Source organism: Sapajus apella, unplaced genomic scaffold, assembly GCF_009761245.1.
Source record: "Sapajus apella isolate SASKATOON/1434 unplaced genomic scaffold, GSC_monkey_1.0 scaffold6, whole genome shotgun sequence".
Lineage (NCBI taxonomy): Eukaryota > Metazoa > Chordata > Mammalia > Primates > Cebidae > Sapajus > Sapajus apella.
The window spans coordinates 28,276,900-28,284,966 of record NW_022436946.1 but is presented as its reverse complement, the minus strand read 5'-3'; the positions used below and the strand labels follow the sequence as shown (position 1 = coordinate 28,284,966).

The 8,067-nt window shown below is 38.5% G+C and overlaps 2 pseudogenes across 1 annotated transcript; one reads left to right on the top strand and one right to left on the bottom strand.

The window, feature by feature from the left end:
- The first annotated feature begins 5,456 nt into the window (after positions 1-5,456).
- On the top strand, positions 5,457-6,299 carry LOC116549366 (annotated as a pseudogene). The gene has a single exon (XR_004267827.1). The product of XR_004267827.1 is annotated as a U6 snRNA-associated Sm-like protein LSm2 pseudogene (transcript).
- A 771-nt stretch (positions 6,300-7,070) lies between these two features.
- Positions 7,071-7,231, bottom strand: LOC116549852 (annotated as a pseudogene).
- Between the last annotated feature and the right edge of the window lie 836 nt (positions 7,232-8,067).

The following is an 8,067-nucleotide window of genomic DNA, read 5'->3' as shown; positions in this document are numbered from 1 at the left end:
AATATATTATTACATAATATATAAATATATATTTTATATTTTTATATATAATGATATATATTAATAAATATAAATATTAAAATATATTTATTATATTTATTAAATATATTATATATTAATATATAAATTAAATATATTTAATATATAATATATTTATAATATATACTATTAATATATAATATATATAATTATATCATATATAATATTTTTGCCATATATTATATTAAATATATATATTTAATAAAGATGTTTATTTTTAAAAATATAAATATTTAATAAATATATGTTTATTACTAAATATATATTTAATAAATATATTATATATTTATATTTTGTTATATTTTATATTTAATAAATATATATTTGTCATATTATATATAATATATAATAGCACCTGGAAACATATATAATAGCACTTATATATTATAGGAAATATATCCTATAATATGCCAGAGACCTTTCCAGGTGCTAGAGGTACCATGTTGAACAAAGCAAAATTTTTGCTCTCAAAAGTTTGTGTGTCAATTAATTATTAGATAAATACCTAAATAAAATACTTATAGACAGAGCCAAGCTTTTAAAAATTAATCAGCCTGGATTGTAAAACTATAGTATTTAGATTAAAATTATCTAATAAATTTATGAATTCACATATCAATTAGGGGTCTGCAAATTGTAGCCCATGGTTCAGCCAATGGGTCAAATCTGAACTGCCACCTGTTTTTTTTCAAGTTTTATTGGAACGTAGACACATACCTATTTATTTACATACTGTCTATAGCTGTTTTTAAGCTGTAACAGAGGAGTTGAAAAGTTGTAATAGATACCTCTGGCCCACAAAATCTTAAATCTTTACTATCGCGATCTTTTCAAGACATGTTTGCTGACTCCTGGATTAATTCAAATATAATTTGAGATAATGAAGTTTGAAAGTTTCTAAAAATTGCACAAACAAGACTTCTTCCAAAACTGTTTAAGACAGTGTAGGAAATAAAGTCATATTTTTGTGTCAGATGATGTTTTTGTCAAAAGTTTAAAAGGCATATACATGTATATGCTATGTGCATTCAAAGCTTTGAGTTCCCTAAATATTATTTAAAAATACAGTAGAATAGTAATTGTGCCAGTAATGAAATTGCCATTACATAATTTTGAGAGTAAGAGAAATCTGACATAGTTGACTCCACTTTGCTTCCGATCTGCAAGCTGCCCTTGGTCATTACTGGGCATAGGCCAAGCTAACTTTGGGAGGAATTAGTTTATAGTTTAACTTGAAAGGAGGGATGATAATAGTCCCTCCTTAAAATCAACCTCCTCAGCCTGGTGTGGTGGCTCATGCCAGCACTTTGAGAGGCGGAGGCGGGCAGATGGCTTTAACTCAGGAATTTGAGACTAGCCTGGGCAATGTGGTGAAACCCTGTCTCTATCAAAAATGCAAAAAATTAGCTGGGTTTAGCGGCATGCCCCTGTGGTTCCAGCTACTTTGAAAGCTGAGGTGGGAGATGCTTGAGCTCAGGAAGGTGGAGGTTGCACTGAGCCGAGATGGCACCACTGCACCCCAACCTGGGTGACAGAGTGAGACCCCATCTCATTAAAACAACCAAAAAAACCCCAAACAAACAACAGTAAAAGAACCAAAACTAACTCCTTCTTTGCTCAGGGACTGAAAGTCACCTTTGTAAAGCTAATGAAAGGCCACAAGAATAGGTTTGTGGGAGTGGTGTGAACTCTGATAAAATGTAGGCATAGCTTCTATAGTCCCTTACTGTTTGGGAGTCATATGGCCAGAGGTCACAAGACTTGTGACTTTCCCAATTATGCTTATCAGTAACATCACTATTGTAGAACCTAAGATAATGTTTTTGAGATTTTTTCAAACTGACTCCATCTGTACTTGTGACTTATGGCTCAACTGGTCCTCTGTTTCCAACCAGAGGCAGACTCAGTCCATGAGAATGGAGGACTGCATTCCATCGCCCTATAATTTCATCTCTAACCAATCAGCAACACCCATTTCTCAGCTTCCTGCCCACCAAATTGTCTAGAAAAGCCTCTAATCTCTGAGCTTTTGTAGAGACTGATTTGCATGATAACTCCCATTCTCTTACATGAGCCAGCTTTGTGCCGATTTCTTACTGCAATGCTGTGGTCTCAGTGGATTGATTTTGTTTGTTCAATGAGCAGGAGTAATTTATTAAAAAGTACATAATTTTTCTTGTTCTTAAGTTACATATGATTCTTTTCTTTTACTAGATAGTTATGATAATCTTAGTTTAAGCAATTTTTGATAAGGTGTAAGAACACATTTTTTTGTTTGTTTTTTCCAAGATGGAGTCTCGCTTTGCTGCCCAGGCTGGAGTCCAGAGGTGCGATCTTGGCTCACTGCAAACTCTGTCTCTCGGATTCAAGCGATTCTTGTGCCTCAGCCTCTTGAGTAGCTGGGACTACAGGCACCAGCTACCACACCCACTAATTTTTGTGTTTTTCGTCGTGACGGGGTTTCACTATGTTGGCCAGGTTGGTCTCAAACTCCTGACCTCAGGTGATCTGCCTGCCTCGGCCTCCCAAAACTCTGGGATTATAGGTGAGAGCTACTGTGCCCAGCCAGAAATACATTTTGAGAGCAATAGAAGAGCATACAGAATTTAAGAATCAAAGTTCTAGGTTCCAACTTGTTATTGCTCACCTATACCTCTAGTAGACTCCCACTGGTTTCTCAGAGGCTGATGTTGCTCTACTGCAGTGCACTCACCCTATGTTCTGTGATTGCTTTCAGTTGAATGTAATGCTTGAGTCCTACCATTTAACTTATTTTCTTTTCATCATCTATTCCAGATGTGTTCCTTTCCCCTACATTTCTACACTATATTTTACAAAATGTTTAAGAAAAACACTATCATTTCACTTGTTAAGGATGGTGAGGCAGAATTTATTCAAGGTAGGCCATGATGATAGGTATAGCGACGGCAATAGGGTCTTACAGTGAGGGGGAGAGAGTGGACTCCAGTTTGATTCCAACAAGATAAAGGGAGGATTTGGTTTTCTTTTTACATGCTCCCCATGAAAAGTATACAAGTGGAGATTTATAGCCAAGGAGCATGCTGGAGATGAGTGGATGGGAAATTACTAGGAGGAGACCTCAAGGATTTGGGGATTTCTGGCTGTACTGACTTAATAGTTTTATTGCTGAAGGCAAGGTGGTGAGATCAGATATCAACGGTAGTCAGAGACCAATATCAGGGGTGGGGAATTTTTGGTAAACTGACCGGCAGGATTTTTGATCTAACAGTACTACAAGGATGGAGAGGGACCCTGAAGATTGGCTTTAGTCAGAAAGGACTGGAAAGCCTCTCTAAAGTTTTGGTCAAAGGAGAGAGTCTTTGTCAATATCATTATTATATTAATATTTGAGGAAAGGGAAGAAGGGCCACTAGTGTTTCTATATTTTTCTGTCCTTTCAGTCTGTTTTTATTCACATATGAAATTTTCTTTTGAAAATTTCTTGAACTTTTGACATTTCTTTCACTCTGGTTCTATTGTCATTCTTCTGTGTTCCTCTTTCTTCATTTCATCATAATTTACCCGTTCATGATCATAGTATTTCCTTTTAATTCCCATATAGTATTTACAGCACCCATCATTTTGGTGATACCGCACAAATGCTCTGAGTATGTGATTAGGGAATAGAGGGTGGAGGAAGCTCTTCTAAGATTTCAAAGCCGCATTTTGTAAACTGCCTGACTCTGCAACCCTTCAATCCACACAGTTGAGGACATTTCATTCCTATTTGTAAATTCAACTCAACCTCTCAGACCAATCACCCTTAAGTTGTCTGAATTTAAAGAACTTGGCAATAATGTCATATTAAGTGAGCTTAGATCCTTGTTCTCTGACTTTGTTTTACAGATGAAATATATAATTATTCTTGTTATCGCATTATTTTGAAGAACTGGTTCCTCTTATTCTCCAATAACTGTTGATGAACTCTGTATATATGCTGTTGTGTCTCAGTTCCCCTAAAATTGAGAGTGAGTTTAGCTTGGATATTCATGTCTTGTCCCTTTAACCCATTTGGCATCTGAGACCATACATCTTGTGGTAAGACCTCCATGACCTGACCCTGCCTCAGGGAGAAGCAACTTGATTAAATTGAGATAAGTCATTAAAAGTAACAGAAATGTATTTGCCTTTTGGAGTAATCAATTACTCATGAGAATGGTTTTAGAATTAGTCTAATGTAAGTAAACCAGACATTAACTCTTCACATCTAGGTCTTAGGTTGGAGAAAATAATGAACCTCTCTTCTTCACATGTGTTTCTGACTTCTGAGTACTGTTCTAGAAAATTAAAACAAGAAAACTCCAAGATAACTACTACTTGTTAAATTTATAGTCAACCACTTCACTTGGACCACGAACAGTGCTGGACAATACTTACTTTTTTCCCAAGCAAATTTACCCTCTGCTCTTCATTGTGGTGATTTCAAGACTAATTAGTTTCCCTCAAATATCTGACTTTAGCCACATTTCCTCTGCCTCTCATATCCTTTTCTTCAATGGATCCTTACAGAGAAAAGAGAAGCCCTCAGGTAGAAACTTTCTCAATATCCCAGCACCAAATTTGCTCACTGCTATGCAATACTACCTTTCTTTCTGCCTTTCCTCTCGTTTTAATGGAAAAGATCTTCCTCCTCCTCTCTGAGGTTACTTCCCCTATCTCTCTGCACTGGACCTGAGAATTATCCTCCCTTTTTCTCAGTTTCCAATCTTTCCCATTTTACTTAGTCTTTCTTACTCATTGAATTCAAGTACATAATATTAAAACAAAAAAACAAGATATCAGACAAATGATTCTCTCTGGGTGTCATGTCTCTTTCTAGCTACTGACCTCTCTTTTGCTTATAAAGTCCAAATGCTTGAACAAGTTACCGATTATTTTTGTCTTTGCTTCTTAGCCTTTCTTAAAGTCCCACCATCTTGGCCGAGCGCGGTGGCTCACACCTGTAATCTCAGCACTTTGGGAGATTGAGGCGAGTGGATCATCTGAGGTCAGGAGTTTGAGAACAGCCTGGCCAAGATGGTAAAACTCCATTTCTACTAAAAATACAAAAATTAGCTGGGTGTGGTGTCAGGTGCCCATAACCCCAGCTACTTGGGAGGCTAAGGCAGGAGAATTGCTTGAACCCGGGAGATGGAGGTTGCAGTGAGCCAAGATGGTGCCACTGCACTCCAGCCTGGGCGACAAGAGTGAGAATCTTTAAATAAATAAATAATAAATAAAATAAAGTCCCACCCTCTGCTTCTTTCTCAACTACTGCCTTAAAACTGCTTTCATGAAGATCACAAATGACATTCATGCTCTTCTTAGATAAGCCCCTGAGTTACGTACATAATCCCTGGAAAGATTTTTTCACCTTTGATCATTCCTTCCTTCTAAAAAACATCCTGTGCCGTGCTCTCCCCAGCCACAAGTGGGCCGCGCTCTCCCCTTCCCTGCTTGGTGCTTTCTGCGTCCTTTCACGCTGCTCCTGCGCGGCCCCGCCTCGCCCCACGCGCGGGCTCCCGCTTCGGTTTCCTCAGACCTGCTGGCAGCACCCTGATCTTTTCCTGGTCCGGCCCGCTGCTCGCGGCGCCAAAACCATGCTCTTCTATTCTTTTTTCAAGTCCCTTGTGGGCAAGGATGTGGTCGTGGAACTCAACAATGACTTAAGCATCTGTGGAACCCTCCATTCTGTGGATCAGTATCTCAACATCAAACTAACTGACATCAGTGTCACAGACCCTGAAAAATATCCTCACATGTTATCAGTGAAGAACTGCTTCATTCGGGGTTCAGTGGTCCGATACGTGCAGTTGCCAGCAGGCGAGGTCGACACACAGTTGCTGCAGGATGCAGCGAGGAAGGAAGCCCTGCGGCAGAAACAGTGATAGCGCCTCCTCCTCTTCCCCTCCCTCCGTCATTGGTGACCCAGAACCCCAAGTCCCAGCCAAGCACCCCTAAGTCCCAATACATAAGGGTTTTGTTTGTTTGTTTGTTTCTACTAATGATGGTTTTGTGGGTTTTTTAAAGGGATGAGTGGATGAGAGGAATAATAGGGAACAGCTATCCTCTGTTGAGAAGGGGAGGATAAGTAGGCTGGGAAACTTCAAAGCCTTCCCAGTCCCCAGCACCTGCCTTTCTTACTACTTCCCTGGAGATGGTAGGAGAGTTTCCTAAGTATTTCCAGGGCAGCATGTGATTCATTTGGGGATGGAAGGAATCTGTCCCGCATCGGGAATAAAATTTATGATGCAAAAAAACAAAAAACAAACAAAAAAAACCATCCTGTGTCATTGATTCCTAAGCAAATGCTCTCTTGTGATCTTCCTCTTAATTCTCAGGCTGCTTCAGTATTTTTTGTTGACTTCTCCTTTTCTATCCATCCACTGAAAGGCTATTTTCCATCAGGGTTGTGGTTTTGACCTTCTTCAATTCCATATTCTACCCCATTGTCCCCAAGTAATCTTTTTTTTTCACACTAATTGTGTAATTTTCTAAGGCAATCTATTAGTTTTATTTACATGAGATTATTGCATGATAGTAAAATTTGCGTACAACAATAAGAGTGAAGCTGTTTGGGCTAGGTGGTTCACACCTGCAACCACAGCACTTTGGGGGGCTGAGGAAGGTAGATTGCTGAGCCCAGGAGCTTGAGACCAGTCTGGGCAACATGGTAAAACCCTGTCTCTACAAAAAAAAAAAAAAAAAAAAAAAAAAAAAAAATTAGCAGGGCATGCTGGTGTGTACCTGTGGTCCCAGCTATTTGGGAGCCTGAGGTGGGAGAATTGCTTGAGTCTGGGAGGTCAAGGCTGCAGTGAGCTGTGATCATGCCACTGTGTTCCAGCCTGGGCAACAGAGCAAGACCCTATCACCAAAAAACAAAAAAACAAAGAACAAAACCAGTGACGCTTATAGTTTGAATTACTTGGATAACTTGGAACACTTTTTATAAGAAACTATGTAAACTAAGTAATATTTATTTCCTCTCGCCGCTTCTGTATTATCTATTGTGGAGGTGTATGTGGGTGTGGGTGGAGTGCACCATTCCTGGAGGTACTGCAGTACCAGGTGTATGGAATCTCCTTGCTCAAAAATACATTTAATATATTGTGCTTGAATAGAGGACATATCAGATTTTAAGCTGATAAGAACAGATACCACACTTGGTCTTAGCCAAAGGCCATGAAGAGATTATTTATATTGTAAAACCTCTCAAATAAAACTTTCTAGTTCAAATCTCTCCCCTGATCTCCAGTTGTATAAACCTAAAAGAAAGATTTATACATCCAGTTTACTGGCTCACAAGGAATTGCAACTTCAACTTGTCCAAACCTGTATTTATTAAATTCTCTTCTGAATCCCCACAAAATTATCTGCTCCTTAACCTATGTTTTTTCTATTTAATATCTGACTTGCTTAAGTCAGCAAAATAGAATGCCTTTCTTTACTACTTCTATTTATCTCCAGCCTCCATTATGTTAATTTGAGGGTGTGTATGTGTGTGCGTGTTTGTGGGGCTGGGAGTCTAACCTGATGGCTCAGGTTGTGTCCCTTCACTCAGTTTGGTAGCTGAAACCAAATGTTTTCGAACAAGTTTTCTGTAACCTGATACTTCCTTCAGAGAGGAGCAACCTGATTAAATTGAGATGAGTCTTTCAAAACGACAAAACTTTTCTTACCCTTTTAGAATGACTCAGTTATTCAAGAGAGTGAGTTTAGAATTGATTGTGTTGAAATAAGCCAGATATTACCTCTTTGCATTTAATTTAGAGTTTGAAGAAAGTAATAGGCCTGCATGCTTCACATTTCTTCCTGAGCCTTTGAGCACTGCTACAGAAATTTAAAACAATTCTTAAATCTCTTAAGCCCATGGAAGAGGCAGTGCCACTGCCTTAGTTCCTGCCACTTCCTCAATCCTCTGATGCTTTTGATTTCTCTCTACCTTTTCACTTTTCACTTTAATTTGTAAGTTCCAGCTTAGGTGTCTGTTTTATTCTGCTAGTTTGTGATCTTCTTTGGTTAGGAGCT